Source organism: Apteryx mantelli, chromosome 14 (assembly GCF_036417845.1).
Source record: "Apteryx mantelli isolate bAptMan1 chromosome 14, bAptMan1.hap1, whole genome shotgun sequence".
Taxonomy (NCBI): domain Eukaryota; kingdom Metazoa; phylum Chordata; class Aves; order Apterygiformes; family Apterygidae; genus Apteryx; species Apteryx mantelli.
Window position 1 is genome coordinate 11,489,902 of NC_089991.1, and position 22,649 is coordinate 11,512,550.

The window sequence follows — 22,649 nt, forward strand, 5'->3', positions numbered from 1 at the left end:
ACAGCAAGGGAGCGAAACTTCATTAAAGCCATCATATTCCCCTTCCATGAATGATACCATCTTCTAGTCCAATAATCAAACATACAGACAGACAGTTCACAAGGAATCAGGTCAAACACCTCAAGTACATGTTCCCCAGGTGCATCTGAGTCGCTAAGGTAACATTAATCAGGCTTATCTATCTTTTCTGCAGAAAACAGCACCTGAGAATGTCGAACAGCCAAAGGCTGTCCCAAATAACCTGAGTGCCAATGGCACACACTGATGATTTTACTATGGCAGTAAGATGGTTTAATGTCCAAGTTCTGCTAGGCAAGCTGGAGATTACCAGCAACTGATGCTTAAACACAAAGATCATTAATAACTTTATTTCCAAACACAGTTCGTCTTTTCATTTCTGGTGTAAATTTAGTTTCATCATATGCTTTTCTGAGAAAAAAGAGTGAGCTCGTCTGCAATAGGCTAGGAATTAAGTATATCCTCATTTGTGCTAGTAAATTACTGAAGTGACTTTTGCCTGTTAGATATCTAGTGATTCATAATCTACAGTCAGACATGATTTCTGCCTATATGCTACCAAAAGACAAAAAAAAAAACAACAAAAAAAAACACACTCTGGGACTTCTTGACACCATATGTGATACAGGTAGCAAAAGCACTATGCCCCAAAATCAACACCACCCTACCAGTAAAGTCACATAAGCTTACAGTTCCCTAGAAAACACCTGAACTCTCAATTTTCACCTACTTACAAGCTTGTCACTTCCCTTTAACTTCATAAATCTCACAACGAACGGACTGGTTCATCTCATAAGGACTTTTTTTTTTTTTTTGCTCTATCCAATGGCATAGCAAACACCAAAGCTAACATGTACTTTCTTTTAATTAAACATAGTCTATTAATAACAACATATACAGCCACTTCAAAGACAATGCATGTCACTTCTAGTAGCATATAGTTCTAGTAATAAAAAGTTACTGCATTATCCTGCGCAACTTCCTGACATGATGTAAGTCGGCATGACTCTGTTGAAGTCCTACTGATTTACACCAACAGGTTTTGTGGCCTACTGATCTAGCCCTTTAATTTCAAGCTTTCAAAATGAGACATAAATAAATATATTGCCTGTATTGAATAGCACCTACACACTTAAGAAAGACAAGTCCTCCTTTTCTGCAGCACATGCCCACAACATGAGCTTGCCTGGCCTCTAGGTTGTCTGTCTGGAAGGGACCAGCACCACAGCTTAGCAATTTATTAAACCACGTTATCCACCTATGCACTCAAAGAAGGTGAATTTGACTTAATTTACTACTTTTATTGAGGGCTAAATTACTTGTAGGCTATCATTTGCTGCAGAGTAAGTGCATACACATGAATAGCTACCAGCACATACAAACCTGGAAGAATCATCTGGACATTTTCTACCAATTAATTTCCTGCCATCTCTGGGCTACTGGGTTTTGGTGGCACCTTGGTCTCTGCACTTTCCTGCCTCAGGCAGGCAGTTTAAACTTGATAAAAGTTTGAGACAGAGAACACAGTCTGTACTTCCGCTGTGAACAAAAGCTGTGCTTTATTCAAATCCTTATAGCATTTCATCCAGAGATGGGAGCAAGCTAGAAGAATGTACCATAACAGGAACCCAGGAGTCGCAGCCTCAATTTGTATGGAAGAGACATGTAAGCTCAGCAGTGGGCCATCAAACACCCTACCCTCTGCTTTTAAGAGGAGCCAATACAAAATGCCTCTTAAGGAAGCATTAAAAAAAATCCATGCTGGAGAACTGTGGAACAACCCACCCTTTGCAGAAGTTTTTTCTAACCTTATTAGCCGCTGTCTGGTTTATGTCTCAAAGGATGAAGGCCTTTGGAAGAAGCCTGCCCTCACAGACACTGCACAGCAGGTTTGAGGAGCTTCTGATTCGTATAGTTTTGTGCCAGCTGTGGTGGAAAGTTCTAGCAGCATCTTAGCAGCAGCAAGGAAAGTTATTTCGACACATTTGTTCATATAACATAAAAACAGTGATTTAGGAAAAATTACTGCATGCAGGGAGAGGAGTGCAATGCCAAATCCCTAGGAACGACTCCTTTGCCTTTAAAAGATAAGGGTACCATAGTAATTAAGAATTATTTCCACACAGTTAGGCTGCCTTGACTATAGCCGCTTTCAACTTAATTTCAATTACCTTGTTACATTAATTGGTATTAACGCTGCAAGCTACCAAAATAATGGCACGTCAAGACGAGCCAAAGGTGCAGCCTAGATGGGTCCGTCTTTGAAGGTGCACCAACCCGTTGTGTGCACCTCAGGGAGCTGCCACGGCTGCTGCGGGCGCTGTATTGATTCGGCATCGCTGGTGTCAGGCCAGGGGGTGCCAGGATGACATTCCGGTCGGGACTACGTTACAGGGAGCCAACACCGCATAACGGATACTCCGGAGCTGTGCTGCAAGCGGGACGTTGTGCATTTCTCCACTAGAAGCTTTCATTTTCCCTGGCTTATAATAATAACAATTTGGGGTTTTTTTTCATTTTCTGTAAGAAAATACTCTAGAATATAAGCTTTTCTTTGAATTTCCATGTGCTGATGGGCATTAAACCCCACCTGCACAATACCCAAGGGCAAGTTTTGTCATTTAAGCAGCAGGACCCCTTATGGTCCCCTTTCCTTGCCCACTGGACTAGTCTAGCACTGGAGGTCCCTTTGGGCATCTAAACCGTGTGTCACAAAAAGTAATGACACGTACTTTCTTAAGGGCTTTAATCACAAAAAAAATTGCCATTGGAAGAGGAAACCATGTAAGTTTCTCTCTTAAATGCAATTAACTTTAAATGTTTCTACTTTTCACTGGAACAAGTATGAGAGTATGACATGAACTGTCGTTTCAAGCCTCTCCCGACCGTGATGAAAAAGTCTCAAAGTATTCTAGCTGAATGATTGTAGTTCGAACTGATGGCCCCCTTTAGCTGAGAGGTATGGCTCTGAAATACAGTCAGTGCTCACTTTTCAAATGCTACGATTTTAATTACCATTTCCAGACACCATTTATCACATTTTATGTATAATAAATGCTTACTCCCTAAAAAGAAAGCGTTCTTACGTTTTAGAATACAAAAAGTTTGCTCTTTAAGAGGAAAAGAATCAATTGATGATTATCTGACGACTTCTATGTGCACATGTACCTATCACTCTTCTGTCATTCCAGATTAGGCAAAAGATTAAATCACAAGAAAGCAGAAATGCTATTAAATTCCACTTACAACATATTTAGCATAAGAAATTATTTAAATGCTTACCTGTAGTGTTTTTTTTTAATTAAAAAAGTCAAAGCATTGTTCCCTATAAAGCAGTGGAAAACAGAATAATTACATCTTAAAAGAACAAAATTTGATCAGTTTGGTTTGACACTGCTTCCTTCTACATCATTCCTAATATGTTCAGATCTGAATACATGTTGACACATCAAGACACCATTGTGTGAGAGTTGTCACATACAGAAAGAAAACTGTTCACATATGTACTCTGGCTTTAAAGTGTTGCAGCAGATCATGCCACAAGCAGCTTGTCACTCCCACTCTTTGGGTTTGGGCATTTTTTTTGGGGGGGGGGGAGGGGAGGGTGGGTGCTGGGGGGGGGGGGTTGATCTATAATCTTTTCAAAGGCACATTACCAAATGTCAACTACATAAGAAAATTACAGACTTTAAACACACAAGAATAATACCTCCCTTATTAATACACATAAATAAAAGGCATAAAAGTCTTGTCAGATAATGACATTTACAGAACAGCAGTGCCAGGACATGCATTTTTTTCTCTGCTGTTAGTTCATAACAGATAGCTCAGTAAGTTATTAGAGAAAAGCCTACCTTAATTTTTCTTAAATCATTAACATTAACATAGGTGGCTAAGTAGGTAAGTCAGCCTGTCAGGTGTGTAGGACTCAACTAAGTTCCTGCTGAAATTAGTAGCATTTACACTGGACACTCGGAAAGGACCTTGGCTGGCAACTATACCTTCGGGCCAGCAACTGGAACATAGCAACAGTAGGCTCAACTGCTCTCCAAAGGACCTATAAAACATATAGGGTTGGTTTTCTGTAATAATACCTCTGAACCTCTCTGAAGGCATGCTGAAGAACACGAAGCCTGTATTTACATGCAAACCAGTGATTTTCATAAATGTGGGTAAATAAACCTAGAAACAGACACATGCATATACACCCTACAAAACACTTTAAACTGAGCACAAAAGTTGCACAAGAATCTTGTTACTTCAAAAAAAAAAATCATGTCACAAAAGTACTGCAGAAACAAACAAAAAACTGCAACTCAGAATAGCTGATAAGGGAGAAAGAGCTCTGCTTATACTCTGTCTTTTGACTTAAGCTTGGTCAAACAAAAGTCTTTTCTACAATCAGAGAATCTTCAGGAATCCAACATCGCTTGCATCTCCACAACTGAAGCTGTAAATATACTTTACTGAGCTCTTCTTCTTAACAAAAGCTACCAAAAAGAGCAGCCAGATTTCTGCTTTGTGATTTCCCCTGCATCCTCTCACCTCCTGCTCTTTCCACACACATACATGCTCTCTTTTTCTCCATTATGTGCCAACAGAATTTCCTTTAAACTAAGCAGAGTTGAATATTGCAGATAGGTAGGGAAATACCTGAGGATACTTGAGGAAAAGGTAGCTTTCAGCTTAAGGACTCCGAAAGGAAAAGCAGATAAACCCAAAATCTGCAGCGTGACAGAGAAAGGGAGCTGAATAAACCCTCATGATGAACGGTTACAGGAAGGCCAAAAGGGGAACTGGAGAAGTGAAGCCACCTGAGGCTAATTACAGCCACTGATATGTCTAACTTTGAACAGTCAGCTGAACAGTTTAGAAATTTAGGAAGCTCTGGCTGCATATCAGCAATGCAGGCAAAAAACATTTCACCTCTCCTACTGAAGTTATCCAGAACGGCATCTTGAACTTCCACTACACTCATTCATTTGCTGGTCTCAGAGAAAGACTTTCACAGAATGCAGGTCAGAATTAAAGCAAAGTTAGTAGGAAAGTACTGTACTAATTTCAAGCTGACAGTCCTCACAAGTAAATTCGGTTGCTTCTTGCACTAGGCTAGTCAATGCAGTGTCAGGGTAATGCTACGCACGAACTTAAGAAGCCAAGCACCATGAATCTGAAAGGGATTTGCATGCAAATTTAGATGATCACAGATGGCACAAGACATTAAGAAAAGCTGAATGCAGAATCTGCTGATACGAATGCTGAGAAGATTTAAGACCAACAACCAAAAATATTTCAAATTTTTGCTTTATCAAATAAAACTTCATCTAGGGTGCAGGGCATAATCTCCTTCCTTAACACTGTGGGTGGGCAAGTCTTATCTCAAAAGACCACCTCAAAGAGAGAACAACATTCTCCTATTATCATTTCATTGCAAGCTACTCAAGCAATATTTTTCAATGAGAGCTTCCATTTTTATGGGCTTTACAAACATCAGAATTTCTGGCACCCTGTTATCAGCTGGATCTTATTCTCCATAATTGCTGGGACCTGAACAGTGTAAAGGTCCAAGCAGCATTCCTACAGCATGGCTCATGCTAAATACTTTGATTTCTTTGAAGCTCAAATGGTATCCAGCTCTGTTTGAAGCCCTATCGAGGTCCTACTTGATGTCAAGTATACTAGGAGTCCAACCAAAGCAGGAGAAAAAGGGATTTTTTTTCTCTTCATGGGAGGGTGGGGGGGGAGAAGGGGGGAATCCTTTGAAGCAACTTTAAGGGTGAAGGTAAAGACAGCAGCAGTGTCTTAGGCTGCCTGATCAGCAGACAGCCAGAAGCTACTGCTAAGAAAGGAGCAGAGCACGCCTGTACCCACAGCATCCCTGTCTTGGCTATGCAGTAGTATCCCACTCTTTACCTTCTTCTCTTGCTACAGCAGTGAACCTTGCATGTTAATCCCTCGAATCCTCGTTATTTAATAAATGCATTAAAGTCTATTGATTTTTAGTGACTATGAAAGGTCAAGTAAAAACAAAGCAGGAACATTTTGTAATGCACAGGGCTGTAAAGGAAAAAAATTCCTAATGAGAGTAAGCAATTACTGTGCAGGTTGAAGAAAAACCCCAGAGAGACAAGTTCATCTCTCAGTTACATGGATGTAAGCGGAGAGCAATTCCACTTGGGCTGAAACTTCAGGCAGTGCTGTCTTTGGCCTTATCCTAAATTTATACTTGCATAACTGTGAGACGAATTTCAGTCTCGAAACCTCAAATATTATTAGAATTTATTTAAAGGCCATGAGGGGCTTCTACAATCTTTTAGTATGACCTCCTGTACAATACAGACTAAAAGAAGGTAGCAAATAATTTCGCTACCATCTTACAGGGGAGCAGGGGATAAGAACCAATGCCCTTCCACACACTTGGGCATACCAAGCCAAAGAGCCATGCAACAGGTAACATGTAGGCAAACGAGAAGCAAACATATGCTTCATTTTCAATAATTATTTGTGATTTTAAATCTTTCATGAAAAGTAAATCCCTTGATAGTCACATTTTCTTTCTCAAACTTTCACATCCCGTCCCATTCAGGCCTTTCCACAATGAAACATGATCCTGTGATTAGAGGCATGCTTAATTACCATTCAGCAATTAAAGTTTATGAACCAACATTTTATCCCAGCCTGTGCACTGTCTTATTTATTTTTATATATTCATAAATATGCAAAGCCATTAAGATGATTATTAATTGCAGCAGAATACAATTAGGTGGCATTCAGCAAATAACAGTCATTGAAACTGTAGCATGTATTCACTGTTTTTCAGTGGCTGTCTTCAATTATTTAGCTTTTGGAAGATCTCTGTTATCATGATATAATGAAAGTTCTACTTAAATAGTATTTCTGCCTAAAAGAAAGGACACTGACCTATTATTAAGCTCAGCCACGTAGTGAGTTGCTTCATTTTATAAAACCTTCATAAAACTGATTTCTTGTACAGCCTCATTCTCTGTTCACAGTATTATCAGGTCTCTCAAATCAACACTTTTTTTAGACACAAAATTACTATCTTTCCCCTCCACCAAATAATTTCTCTTTAATCTTTTCATAGACTTTTACATCATTGATACTTAATTTCCAAACTAATATATTTTAAAACATTCCACTCCATGAAAACATCCCCACCCTCAAAATGGTTGATGTAGTGTCATGATCAGGGGAGAGACCATCTATAAAACTACAGATATTGCACACTATAAAACACCAAAAAACAAGTTAGAAGCCTGCCTTTTTGGAAGTTACTTTTCAAGAGGGGAAGACACTTTTCGAAGGTCAGCAATCTCATCTCGTTGATGTTTACTGCGCTTAACCTCACTAGCAGCCATTTACATGCTTAACCATCTCGCTTTGGCAAGTGGTGGCAGTCTTCATAATGTTCACAATGTTGTTACTGCCTGCAAGAACTGACATTAACTTAGTACCTCTTAGTCCAGTGGTAGATTTTACCTTTAAAATGATCATTTGCTTTTGACTCCATACCCTTAAATCATTTCAGTCTAACCTGACCCTACCCCCTACTGTGTTCCTCTTCATCACATGCTACTGCAGGTGTCAGTGCCCTTTTCCTTTACATATCTACTCTGAGAATTGCAGTACTAATTTAAAAACACCTTGTTCAATTCTACTGTTTTCTTCTTTATTCAAGTTGCCAGTGGATAGGCAATTTGAGGTGATGAAAAAAGCAATAATTTAGTTATACGGCAACCCCAAGGCTGGCTGAAGTTAAAACTAAATGACAGTCAAAAAGCCTGACCCATGAGCACAACCCCCACAAGACTTTGTGCTTCATCAAAGGCTCTAATAGAGGCTGTTACAAAGTTAAGTGTTAGGTGCAGTTCTCTGCACTGAACACATGAACCGAGAACCACCACGTCAGTGGGAGGGAGGTTATGAGCAGGACATGCGGGCCATAGGTAGCCCTTGACATAGCAGAAGGTGAGGAGGTGGTTAACAAGGCAAGCTGAAAAAAGGGAAGAGTAGGGCAAAGAGCCCAACCTTTGTGGAGTATGTGTATCCATCACAAGCACCTGCCTTAAAATGATGGCTTTTAGGGAAGAATTTCTCAAGGCACAGCAGGGTGGAGAGGTATGGAAGTCCTCCCCAAAGGCAGCACAAAGTGATCATGTACTTCATGCTCATCTGCCCTTCCCAAACCACTGTCCACTTCTATGGAAAAGCACTTTCCGAACATAGTAGAAACACTGGGTCTGAAATCTAGAAAAGACCCCAAGCCCTGCAGTGCTTGTACATGACTTCTCAGCACACATAAGGTGATCATTCCCAGGAGGTGAACACAAGCGACACCATCACTAGTCACGCATCAAAAATATCAGCAATGCTCACAAAACTAGCTTGTGCCATTCAGCCAAAATGACTGCGTGCGAGACATGAAACATAGCAAACAGTTTCAGAAATCTCTTCAAGCATCTCTTGAGATTTGGTGCAGTTTTATTAGTTTCTACTTTGATAACAATAAAGAAAACTGAAGCCACATCCGGGCAATGGTAAGTATTAAACTGCAAAACCGTACAACATCAGGGACAGTGCTGTTCTTGTACGCAAGGCAAAACTCGTATTTCCTCCAGAAATTCTCAGACTTTCTTTTCAGCTTCAACTGTGTACAAAATGGAGGCAGCTAACCTACCGCTGGTTTTCCTTCTGTGAAAAGGAGAAAGCAAAGCGCTCCTAAAATAGCATCCAATACCACCTCACATTATCCCACAATACAATTCAACCTAGATCCTCTAATCCAATCCAAGTAGGGGGCCCTTTCACTGGTGCCCAGAGCCCCACCAACAGCCCAAGAGCTGCCTGCAGAGATGCAATTTCACGATGCAGCTTTGAAGGAGCCAGTTATGGGAGCCCTGCACGTGCACACCAGGAGAGCAGGGATCACGTGCGGTGCCGACCCCACAGCTGCCCCAGTACGGATACGGCCCGCAGTCCCCAGGACACAAAGCAGCTGAAAATTGCCACAGGGGACCCCGCAAAGTTTGAGGAGCAAGAGTTTCTCCCTGCTTGGACAAGTTAGAAGGAAGCTCCCAAGTAGCCTGGTTTTCTACAGAAACAAGGTTTGTGCCATCGCTGTATCTGTCTGCCACACTCATCTAAATAATTCAGTCAAACCTGGCAGAAGGATAGTGCTCTCGAAGATACAAAATTTCTGCAAGGTTTGTGACAACCAAAGGTTGGATGAGGCAGAGAGATGTAAAGTCGCACCCTGTCCCAGGGAAGGCCCAGCAGTCTGTGCCGTCAGGCACGCCGGGCGAGGGGCAGCTGCCCACGCGGAGCTGATGGGGACCCCTGACAGGGCCGTGGAGGCGAGCTGGGACACAAAACCCAGGAATTGCACCCACAGAAGGCCGGGCTCCTTCATCGCTGCTGCTCACAGCAGAATTGCCTGCAACTTAACTGCGGTAGCTCACTCTGGCTTGCTAAGTAATTATGGTTTTTCCTTGTTGCTCAGTCAAAATATTGGCCAAATACTGCTGTCATGTGATCCACTATCTCATCTGAGACCACGCTTAAAATTCAGGGCTGTATAATAATATGGAAAACACATTTTACAGTTACCAGACCACTTTTATTCATTAATGATCCTTGCATTATTAAGGAGATTAACAAAAAAGAGAAAGAAATTAAGTCTTGCCTGCTTTTCCTAAAGGTATACTCATCTGCCTCATGTTTAGAGCAAATACCTTTTCCATAGAAACTCAACTTCAAAAGGGGAAAAAGGATTTCTTATTGGAGTATATCCGACTTTCAACGAGAGAGAAAGACATGGGCTGTGGCAGGCTGCGGTGGGTTCGGGCAGCGCGGGCAGCTCGGTGCCTCCGCACTGGCACAGCCCTCTGCAGCACAGCAGCGTTACACGTGCTTCTTTGCAGGGCCTGGAGGGGTGCCTCAGTTTCCACCCAAGTGCTGAGGCCAGCGCCCAGCACTGCACGCATCTGCGTGGGCCATCGCCCGCCCTGCCCTGCACCCCTCGGTGCACTGCTCGCTCCTGCAGACCTGTGAACGATGAACGGTTCAGCAGCAGAAGCAGGAACTTCTTGTGCTCCCCGACAGTGCAGGGGAGCTGAAGTCACCCTAGGGCCCCTCTGCAAAGAGGGCACCGGCAGCGAAGAACAGAGACCCCGAGTGTCCCAGTGAAACACTGCTGTAGCTACATTGCTTCTGGTAGCCCTGCCAGCTAGGCAGGGCCTAAGGATCCAAGAATTGCTTTCAAAACATCAAGTTCTGTCTTGTGGTTCTTTGGCCTTGCTCTCAGCAGTAAGCACATACAACAACAACCGGGATTAAACCACATTATAAATAAAGAAACCCTCAAATCCTTACGTAATTTTATTCTAGGAAGGAAGAAAAAATTGAGAAGACAATCACGCATGCCAGCTACACTGCACAGTCTGCTTCTAAAAGGAACTTAGTGCTATGGCAAAAGAAGAGGAGTGAGTCGATGAAAAGGCAGCGATGCTACGTTGCTATCTGTGAAAGGCTGGGAGAACTGCTGGAACCCACACCGGCACTGGCAAGGAGACCTCTTCCCTTTGATCCGTTTAACGACTGATTTACGGCACGTACACAGCAAGGGGGCAGGCATCCATCAAGCTACCCTGTCTCCGCTCACCGGCCGCGATCGGGGACAGTCTGTTCACAGCACTCCCGAGTCTACCACGGAGGCTAACTACTGACAGCTGAGGCGGTTGTTTTGCTGTGCAGCCTCCGTCCGCCCCGGCATTTCACAGACCACCGGCATTCAAATGCTACTTGCTTCCAGCCACTATCACACCAGACTGGATTTGATCCGGCCAACATGGGTGAGATGAATAAAGGGAGACATGAAGTATCATGAACAGGAGATGAGTGTGTTAGCAGAGAGCATCCCTACTGCAAGGGCTGTTTTTACTGTATAATACTGAGATTTTTAATCTACTTTCCAATTTTATTCCTAACTTCAAAACTAATACAGCAGTTCACAACAAAATTGACATGGACTTTTTACTAGCAGTCAGGATTTTAATAAAGAAAAAAATATAAACTCAACACCAAACTCTCAAAATACTTAAAGTAATAAGTATCTATTAGATAATAGTCTAATACTGCTAAAACCTTTCACATTAGCATATGAAAATTTAACACGTTAAGAAAGAATTAAGCTGAAACTGCACCTTCTAATCAAATTCTAGTTACATAATTTTTGCTGAATCAATTTGGAAAAACAGAAAGATTAAAGCCAGGATCCATTAATAAGATGGCAAGTGAATATAAACAATTTCTGCTGATTCAATTTTAAAAGCTTACAAGATTAAAAGTAAGACCCATTTACAGGATGGAAAGTGAATACAAACTTATTACTCTTCAGATCACAGGGCTTTAATATAAAAATATTCAATGAGAAATCACATTAAAGCTGCTTTTTACATTCATCAGATTACTCAGTAAAGAAGCCAACAAAATTAAATCCCTATTGATATGATAATATCAAACACAAACATAATATTTCCAGATCACAAAACTGCATTCCAATATACCAGTCAAACGCCAAAATCAAACTTACACTGCAAATCTACAAAGTGTTATTAAATTAGACCCAACTACGGAACAAGAGACTCTGCACTGCACACTCCTCTCCTGTATCGCGGCAGGTCTAGATGCTTCTGGGAAATTAGCCAGCCTGATTACCGTTATAAGAAATCTTTCCTTTGGCTCTCCAAACCGCTGATGTCAGTTAATTCCCATTTTAAAAGAACTCGCATTAGACTACAAATAAGAGCACAAGCTGAAGAACTACAGCAAAGTAGAAGTACAGTGAAGAAGAAATGCAGCTCCCGTAACACTTTTAGGAACCCACACAAATATTTCCACGGGGGCGATTAAATTTCTCAGAAGATACAGACTAAAAACAAACCGGGTACCTCTTCAGGGCCGGCAGCAGAGGACGGGAAGGGACCCTTCAGGCATCAAGTTCAGCTTCTCGCCCGTCCCCAGCTCTGGACAACAGTGCAATAAGCCTCAGTCCATACCCCCAAAATACACGTCTGCTTCCCCTCCCCTCGCCGCCTAACACACGCCCAAGTACTACCGGCGCGGGGAGCCTAAATAGCCCGGTACGGCCCACCTCTGAAAGGCTTGACAGCTAAGATAAATCAAGGGACGTCACTGTGACCTCTCCTGGCAAACGTGCACAGCGAGACGCCGCTTCTTTAGATGCCCGATCCTGCAATCGGCCGCCAGCGGCGGCGTCCTCGTGCACGGCGACGCGCCTCCTTGCTTGCGGACGCGGCGTGCCACGAGAACGTGTCCTGCAGGTCCAGAAGTATCCGATACTTCCTGCGCTCCCCGCCCTCCAGCCCAAGATTGGGGATTTTATATTTCTGCGATTCCAATAGTGTTGAATTCGACACAGGTTCTGGCTGGCAGCCTTGACTGACCTTTTTAAAGGCCCAAAATAGAATTAAACTCCAAGTCCCTGGCAAAGGAAGGCAGGAACACTGCTTTCGTGCGGCTGGACAGGGTTTCGGTCCCAGCGATGCTCCCCCACAGACCAGATAGGATGCAAAGGGCAAGTCTCTTAAAATATGGCTTTGACTTTGAAATTCAGATGACAGGGCTTCTGGACATATGGGATTCGACAGCTCTGTAATGCAGCAGCTCTGGTCACAAGCTGAAAAATTAATCAAAGTTCCCATAAAGACATGCTTTTCCAGTCCAGCCTCTAATAACTTTGGTGAAGGGGCCTGTGGGTTGTAGCAACCAGACCAGTTGGAGCACACAGATTCAAGCAGAAACAGCCACTCCTGCAACCTGGAGCTACCAAAACAAGTTTCCCCCAAAGTTTCTTTAATTGCGCAATTAAATATGATGAGTCAAATTCAGCCATAGAGCAAGCAGCAGTTCAGAACGGATAGATGAGTGCCTGCACAGGGTAATTAGTTACAAAAAGCCAACTCCTCAAACAAATGTCATCACCTGGTTAGTCAACTCTTAAGGAAGGCGGTGGGGAGGGAAGGTTGGTAATTGCATGGCTTATATCGCTACATAAGTTAGACTTAAAAACCCTGCAAATATGTTGCCCCTTGTAATACAGACAAGGGATGGTCAGTGCAGATTTTGCATGGCAGTACAGTATCCTTTTGACCCTCTATATTGCATCCACCTCTGTTCCATTGCTGCAAATCTGCATTCTTTATCTGAACATAAAATATTTACGTGAATATAAAACATTTAGGTGAATCACTATGTTGTGTGACCCGGTGGCAAAACACCTCCAGGGATATGGCTTTTTTTTCCTGCTGTCAATTCAAAGACGGAGTAAGTCCAACAAAGTTTTGGCCGGTTGCTGAAATGGTCTGTCCCAAGTGTCATGTCTGCAAGCACAGCCTGCAGGAGTCTGGAAGGCACCACGGAAGGGACTGCTCAAAGCACCTCCGCTTCTGTAATTTTGATTATAGCAATTACGCTCAGACACATGGAGAATTAACACAGCTGTTCCACCAACCAAGGCATCCTGGAGCGGAACTGGAAAACTACTGTGCAATAAAGCAGGATGTTTGTTTACCTCACCCTGGTCTGATGCCTTGCTTTTATTGTGCAATCTTCCACTTTACTAACCTGAATCAAGAGTTGGGGAAGCCCTAAAGCTAATCTGCAAGGCAACCACTTAAAAACCATCACCCGACACTAACAGAACAAATTTAATTCAATTTCAGGAAGAGACGAAAGGGGCAAATATAATGGAACCTACTGTTTCATGCCAGCTTGTGAAACATCCAGCTGTGTCAGGAAAAGAGGACTGTGCAGTTGTGTAGGGTACTTACTGCTGCTATAATACAAGAATAAAAACCCATCGCTTGGAGGACCCCACTATTTTGGCTGTCTTTCCATTTTCTGGGTTTGTTTGTTTTGTTTTTTAATCACCCTTAAATCATCTCATTTAACACTTTAGAGCACAAACCTTTTATCCTTGTCGCAATGCCACTAGCAGATTGGCCCTTTGCACTCACATATAAATGGGCAAACACCTGCCCGTACACATTTCAAGTCACTTCCTAACCTAATCAGATAGGGAGTACTGAAATTTGTTGGCGTATCTCCTAAACTCAAATGCAAAATCCTCACTTGTAAGTCACTTGAGCACATGCCTAGCTTTTAACAGTACAAAAAAGTACAAGTCTACCCATCTGAAGGAATTAGTGTGTTTAAATCCAGAGCCTTAAATTTCAGAGGTTCCTTAAGCATTTTATTAAATTTGACCACAGATGCTTATGACCACTTCATCCTTATGGTCCTTTGGAGACACTGTCCTTCCAGACTACTCATGAGAGCTATGCGACTTGGGGCGGGAGGTTGAGAGGGGGGAGTTGTTTAAGATTAAATTCTACAGGACTTCCCATATGCAAGTCTCCCCATTCGCATCTGCGGGAGTTTTGTTCAGTTAACAGAAACAGAACTTAGCCCTAAATAAGTAAGCAAATATATGTACATCTGGTATCTTGTATGCTTCCCATCATAATTAAGGTTATTAGAGCAGCCATCAGTCAAGGCTCAGGGCCACAATGTACCAAGTCCTATGCAAACAAACAAAATAGCCTTTGTCCCAAACAACTCCCCATCTCACCATCTCCTCTTGTCCATATTTATCTTCTTTAGACAAGGAAAAAATTATTCTTATTCCTGTATCTTTTAAAACACAGAGCATTGCATTGGTATTTAATAGTTCTTCCAACTCAGTCTGATTTGAAATTCCAAACCCACAAAACTGATCTCAAATTTTGAGTTAAGAAGATTGGAGGTGAGAAGAGAAGGATTCATTTAAAAAATAGGAAGAAAAGGCCTAGAGGGGACCAATCGAAAATAAATAAATAATATAGAGTCTATAAGAAAAAACAATCATGTGACACAAAATGTAATTGAAGCCAGTCTCTCAGAATGAGTAAAAACCATCCAGCAAAAAGGACTCTGCAAGGGTAAAAATGAAGTGTGATAGTATGGTCACCTTTGGGCCTTTGAGGGATAAGTAATAAAAAGCGCTGGATTAGAGATCATAGAGAACAGAACAGGAAGGGACCTCGGGAGGTCATCTAGTCCATCTCCATGCCCCACAGCAGGAGGAACTCTACAGACATCATTCCAGCCAGATGTTTTTCTAACCTATTCTTACAGGCCTACAACGATGGAGATTCCAAACCTCCCGCCCAGGCAATCTAAGGTAGTACCTCACCATCTCAGCCCTAGAAAGTCTAACGGAAATCCCACTTGCCACAATTTAAGCACATTGTTTTTTGTCCTGTCACCCATGGACAAGTAGAAGGTTGTTCCTCTTCCCTGTGCAGCAGCCTGTCGGCAGCCAGAGGAGAAAAATGCACCAACTCGCAAGCGCCCTGGATTCAGCCTTCTGTTTTTGTTCTTGCCGTTGTTGCTCGTGTTATTCGATTTAGTTTGTAAAATGGAGTTTTTTGAATGGATGCTGAAGACAGCACCATGGTAACAGCACAAAATCTGAGCTGATTTGTCCTGTCTACAAATCGCTAAAATCTTGAAGAAGAGCGAGCCTCTATTCTCCCTACAGATGAAGCAGTGAGAATCACAATTCTTCCTCCCATGACCGCAATGCTTGCATTTCTGCGAGGATATTAGGGCTATTGTGCACTGCAATTCTCATCTCTCTGAAGCCTTCCTTTTCAAGCCCCAGTTTCTTGCCAGCAGACAGTATTTGAATGCAGGGGAAGCAGCTGTCCACCATGATTTCAAGTGGCAAGTGTCTAGGTAATCGTAGGAAAAAAAAAAAAAAAGCTAAGTACTCCAGTCAATCAAAAAATGTTAGCTTGATGGAGACACTGCTAGGTGAATTATTATGGATTGTATTATATAGGGTCTCTTCTTTGACCTTTAATGTTATGGCATTAAGAAGAAGTTAAGCAGGCCTTTGAGAGCAAAGAAGCACGAGTTGGTGAAAGATACTCTCTTAATAAACATGAAATTATAAAACAGTTCTCTCTGGACATTTATACCAGGCAGTTACAGTGACATCATGCAAATGAAAGGTGTGAGGGTCTTTCTATTAGGGTTTTTTTTTTTTCCCGTATTCAAGCACAAACCTGTCACATCTTCAAGCTGTTCTCCCCAAATATTTGGGCAAATATCTCTTTTTGTGATGAGAAAGATTTTTGCTTTATCACATCACTCTGACAGTGAAGGTATTTATGAAAACTGCTTGATATCATGGAATTCATAACATCAGTGCAAGCCCTACCAGCAGAAGACATCCTATGACTCCGAGTTAGAAATACTTCTTTTGCTTATGAATCAAATGACCTGCTCTGTTTCCTAATGCCAGTTAAACACCCAGGAAAAGGGAAGAAGAGGGGGCATCAAATTTACCACACTTCTCTTTCGCCTCCCAGGCAAAAGCTTGCCCTGCTTTCCGAGCCTTTTATAGTCTAGGCAGATCTCAGCAGTATTACCAGCCTAGTGAGAGCCCTTGCCTAAGGAGCTGTCTGCCCAAACTCCCCCATTTATTAGAGCCTACAGACACGAGGGAGCAAATGAGTGCAGTCAGCAAAGCTGAGTTGCAGAAGAAAGAAAATAAAAACATCCATTATACACACAGGCCTTGACTTTAAAATTCAGAAATATGCAAAACAAAGCACTGCAATTAATCATTAATTTTATCCTGTATCTCTTAAAGGTTATATATTCACTTTATCAATTTGAAGGTCACACCCAAGACGATATGGTCTTTCAGTCCCCCAGCTTCAGAGCACACAATACTGAACACTCCCCTTCTGGACCAGTTCCTTCCTCTGATCTCTTTACGTGCATTGACTTAGTACAATTAGGAATACACAGGTAGCAGGATGAAAATTAATGGAACTGCACAGAAGAAGTATCTGGCTCCGTCAGCAAGTCAAACACGAAACCCCTTAGTCAGGAAAAATTCCCATTCAAGGTAATGGGAATACAGAATACTTAAGTCTTGGCCCTTTGGGACAAATTTTTAGAAGAAAGCTGCTTCCATTTCAGTAGCAAAGCAAGCAGCCAGACTTTCGAAGTGACTAAGTAGTAGCTTCACTTAAGTGCTCACCAGGTGCTAAGGTCTTACAAAAGTGTAACAAAAAGCAGGTTTAAAATGTGCTGCCATACCTGTGGTGTTTAAAGACTGATCTTGAGTCTTTTGAAAAAATCTAACTGCACATGTAGTCTGATTCCCTTGTTTCAAAGTAGCTTTCTTTCACTGACCCAAAGATTGTACTTGCCCCAGTGTCCAGTTTTATCTTCCACTGTTTCCGGCTTGAAAAAAAAAAAAAAAAAAACAGACAGAAATTGCAATTAGCATGAAGACATCTATGGGTGCTTGCATCCCACCCTACTCGAACACCAATTTTCACCTGCATATTAAAATGCACAACTCAGACATTATTTTTAAGATCACACGATTCCCACTACCACCTGTAAACTCTTCTCAGTTGAAACTCTGAGCACAAGTCAATTATATCTCTTAATTAACCAGTACTCTTTCAAAAATTAACAAAGGGAAGCAATACTAAAGGGTACAGATGTTAGAGACAGAAACAAAAGTGTTTCTGAATTAGGGTTTGGGGTCTTTTTTTTTTTTTTCCTGTTGCATAAGAAATTAGTATGCCGGAGGCACAAGTAATAGAAATGTACTTTTACATAAAACTACTTTCTTTGCTTGGATTATTTTAAAATGACTCCACTACAGTGTATATTAACCTAGCCATCAGCCTTCTTGTAGTCAGCTTTCTTTTTATAGTTTATTAGGAACACAGCCACTGCGGAATTAACAAACGATGGCTAACATCACTGTACTCTCCTTTTTAAAAAAATAAGGAAAGAAAAAGAACACATGGAAAGTTTGTATTAAAATTTGGACAAAAAAATTCCGTGAGGCAACTCTTCTGCCCTTGCCATCACCTATCCGACCCACTCTGCTTGGCATGACGGATGAGCAGATCTCACTCATTTATCGCCCGGCAGCACCTGCACTCGCCCCGGCCAGAGGTTATGTCACAAGACAGCGGACAAGCACCTGCAACCTGAAGCAATTTTCTCCTCCTTTTCTTGCTTAATGCACATTCATTTTCTTTTTACATTTTTCCCCACAGCTGGAGCCCACACCATGACTGGCTGGAGTACAGCAGATCAGAGGTCAGATAAGGAACACATTCCACGTTTGCTTAAATTATGGCTCTTAATTTTTCTTCCCTATTTTACACATCTGTTCCTAAGCTATCAAAAAGCTATACTCAATACTGACTGAAAGGGTGGTTATGCTGCTGTGTGTGTAAATATCGTCCTTCATTTTGGCATATTAGAATAGATGATGTTGAAACTAGAAAATATCCTTCCTGTCAAGAAAAGGATGATTCTGTGAATATGCAACACTGTGCAAAACTAAGAGCTTGCAAATTTTACCCCTTTCTCTTCCCAGTTGCCCATACATTGCATTCAACACTTCTTTCTTAATTTTTCCACCTTACAGCACAGATAACAGAACCTTACTTACATAGAGAAGGTTCAGCATTTAGTAGTGGTGAGAAAATTGTTTTAGATCCCTAAGGGAAGGTGCTATACAAGTGCATTCAGTATCATTACAATTTAATCCAGTCTGCTGGAGCTGAAGGAAAACAAAGTGCTTTCACGAAAGTTAAAGTGAAAGCCAGGATTTATAAATGCATACATACATTATATATATATACACACACACACACACACACACACACACACACACCCCTTAAAACTTTAGGAAAGGAAATCTCTAAGGAGAGAACTGGCCTGTAAGGACAAGGTTAGCATAAGGCAAGTTGTGAAAGATATCTGGAAAAGACTGGTGAAAGGCACTTGTACTGTCATCAGTTTTTTTCTGGGATGTGGACAGAACACACCCAAAATCATTATATATTTAGCTCAAGAAAATGTGTATTTTTTTTCCTCCAGTATATGCACCAGAAAAATTGCTAGTAAAATAGCTTTTAATAAATATATAATTACATTTTCTGTCAATTTGCCAACGAGTTTGAAAGAACAATTGCTTAAGTTCTCTACATCTGAGGCCTTAAACACACATTTGGGATGACCCAAAGATAGCGGTAGGGTTACGCTATTCCAAATAGTGGAACTACTCCAAACAGAGACCAACACTTAGAAACCAAATTCTTGCTACCCAGAAACAAGGTTTCTTGGTAAGCTAGTATTTAAACAGAACTGTCTCACAAAACAGTTTATTAAAAAAGAAAAAAAAAAGAAAAGAAAAGCTGTGTGATTGTATAAAGGTAAACCACTAGGAAAGCTTACTGTAAATTGTACTGTATGCTGGGTGATTCGCCATGCTGACGAGCTTGCAAAGGAGAGAGCCTGCAACACGCGCTTTCACCCTCTTCGTCTCAGACTTTTGCATAACACAAATTGCAGAGTCAAAAAGCTCAGTTCTCTTATTTAAATTATGCAGTACCAATATCTTGTCTTTGAAATTTTGGTACCCACTGTGAAAACTTGCTACTTACACAAAACACAGAAGAGGAGCTGGTTCAGGCAAGCAAATTAGATACACACGCCTCTCTGACCTCTACCACCTAGGAGAAATTGGGTGCATGAAGCAGCCCCTGGCGAGGCAGCCAGCAGAGCTCCCTGAAATCCTCAACCTCGGCAGAATCGTAGGGGGCAAACGTACACGTGGATGAACTGGTCTTGAACAATCTTTCTAATGTAGTAGACACAAACAGGCTTTTCTCCAACACTAGGAAAGCATGTCCCACATGCTTGTTTCTTTTGAATAATATTACTGAGGACAATCCAGAACCATTTCTGGAGGGGAGTTTCTCTCTCCAGGTAGATGTGCAGAGTCTTGGGGAAAGACGGATAGGGTGGGGAGCCTCAGGCACCAATTTCCAGACTGGATTCTTTCTCAGACAAAACCCAATCCTATAGAAATGTTGGTGCATTTCTATGGGGTCCAAAAAGGCTGAGGAAAGAACAGACTCGTTCATCTCTGGGTCACAGTTTAAAAACAGAATAGTCAAATACTGACCAAATGTCCTTAATCAAGGACAAGCAGATCACTCATAAAAATGGGGTAACTTCAGCAGATAAACTGTTGAGGAATCTTCATCTACAGAAACGACAGCAACGATGGCATAGCTTCGTGCCATCACAGCCATAAAGGTGAGCAAATAACAAGTACGGAAACTACGCTCCATAGTTCTTCACTCCTACAAGCAATTCTCAAAGGGGTTTGTCTGCACTACGATCACAGCTGTGACTTTACTGCAGGAACAGAGGCAGTGTAGGCATGACAACACAACAGCAGAGGCTATCCCTACACATCGACACCCCTGCTCTCACGCGGGTATGTACAGCACGAAGAATAAAGCCAACGTAGGGATGTCTACTTGTCCTATCTTTGACAGCAGTGCAAACTTAACCCAAAACAATGTTGAGACATAGTGGCAATGCAGAAAAACTGATACTGTCACACACCTTGCCCAAGGATGAATGCAAACTTTTAAGTTTGCTGAGCTAAAATCCTTCTAGACTTCTAGGTTTAAATGCTCTTTAAACTCTTACAGTAATGCACATTTGCTCAATAGTAGAAATAAAGATAACCATTTTCACCACTTTTATGTGTGCCAATTAACCAAGGATATTCCCTGGTTTCAGAACAGCAGCTGATGGTCTTTATCCCCAGGAATTCAGGAATGGACATGACAGATGAAAAGTAGGAGCAAATGCCATCAAAGGCAGACCTCTGCAATCAAAAGGAATGGTGCCAGAGGGAGCATCTCTGCTCAGTCCCTGAAATCTCAGTACTCTGCACTGAGATTTAGCTCCATATGTACTCAGTAGTATATATGGTGCTGCCAAAGTTTTTATTTAAAAAAAAATAAAATAAAGGCCAGAAAGTACAGATTTCCTTAACTCTCCAGTGGCTTCAATTATGCAGTACTGCATCCACCATATAAGCAGTATTTCCAGAGCTTTAGCACTTGACATTTGGAGATAAAATGTCATGAATAGAATTTGTGAATCTTTCTCTTTGCCCTCCCCTTTGAATTCAAATCCTTAAAGGCATCAGACCACTACTTCAAGCTATCCTCTTCCTTTTCTTTCTTCAAATGTGGGGTTGAAGACTGGACAGACTTTAAAGGCCATCTGTGAAAACAGTTTGCTGCAAGTCTTATTTCAAGAGATTTTTTTCAATGCTGCCCACAACTAGGCTAAGCAAAGGTTTTTCTCCTCCTGCAAATCCTACAGGTAGAGTTGCTCTTGCCTGTCTATCAGCAGGACACTCTACTGGCTACTTGCTTCAAAATGCACCAAATCTCAAAGTCCTTAAACTGATCACTACCCAGCTTATGACTTCCCTCACTTACCTCACTCTTACCTCATCATGCTCACTCTCTTCAAACCTGTCCTCTCATTCTATCCTTTTTCTCTTATGCCCTGAACAAGAAATGACAGGCAAATAGAAGGAATAGAAATAAAACTCTCCTCCAGAGTCTGGCTCACAAAGTAAACTTCTGATGAAGGTCCTTCCCTTGGCTACCCACAACACCTTCATCCTTAGGGCTTTTCATTCCAGATGCCTGGGTCTGCATATGTGGATAAATACTTAGGCGGAATAGTAAGAAAAGAAAAATATCAACTTTGACAATATTAAAGGAACAAATCTCAGTGCTGCAAACTTCTAGAAGGCCTTGAATGTGAAGAGGTAACATAAGAAATCAACTATTTTGCCAAATTAGCCAACTAGCATGGGGATTTTATCAGTAAAATTTGAGAACAGTAATTAATTCTATCACTGTTCTGAGAAGACAGCTGTGGTGAACCCACCTCCTGAACAGTAGATTTTGGATGCATTTGCTCTGCCTTAAGATGGAAAGAACCTTAGTCCCAGCATCATCTTCCTCCTATTTGAAGGAAATATGCTGTTTTCCAGTTCTATTCTACATCATGCCTGCTTCCTTTATTTAGTTGGTCTCTAATCATAAAGCTTTTCATAAAAGGTCAATTGCTCTTCATCTAACTGATGGCCTTCTGATGGAGTTCTGAACTGATTATTACCCCCTGCCTATTTATATAGGCTATGGTCAAGACATTGTTTGCCTTTATTAATATATGATGTCCTTTCAAGGATGCTCTAACAACTGGAAGAGCTAAAGTGATAGCTCTGAGCTGGGAGAAAAAAAAAGTTTCATTTCTTCTTCTCCAATTTTTGCCCTGTGCTGTCATACGATGTGAGGGGGCCATACTTGTATCTGCTATCAATTCCCCTCAAGGAGTCCTTCACAAGAGTGAATCTGCCTGCAAAGAAAACAGGAGGATTTTGAAGATGGTATGTGGAAAGTCCCCTTAGGTCTTCCAGAAATCTTTTCTGTAAATCTCATAAGAGCTGAGCTGGGGCATAAAAAACCACAGTGCTTGCAAAATAAAAAATAATCGAATCTAACTCTCATTCAGCCATTTGCATTTTCAACAATTTCTCTTCAGAGTGATGCCCTCTGCCTACGGGAATATTTGTCTCTATTCTCAGCTGACTTTTAATCTAAGATGGAATCAGT

General features: G+C 41.6%; 1 protein-coding gene across 12 annotated transcripts in view; it reads right to left on the minus strand.

Annotated features, from left to right (window-relative positions):
* Nucleotides 1–22,649, minus strand: part of SGCD (sarcoglycan delta) — a 400,728-nt gene that overhangs the window by 305,512 nt on the left and 72,567 nt on the right. The gene's annotated exons all lie outside the window — the stretch shown is intronic.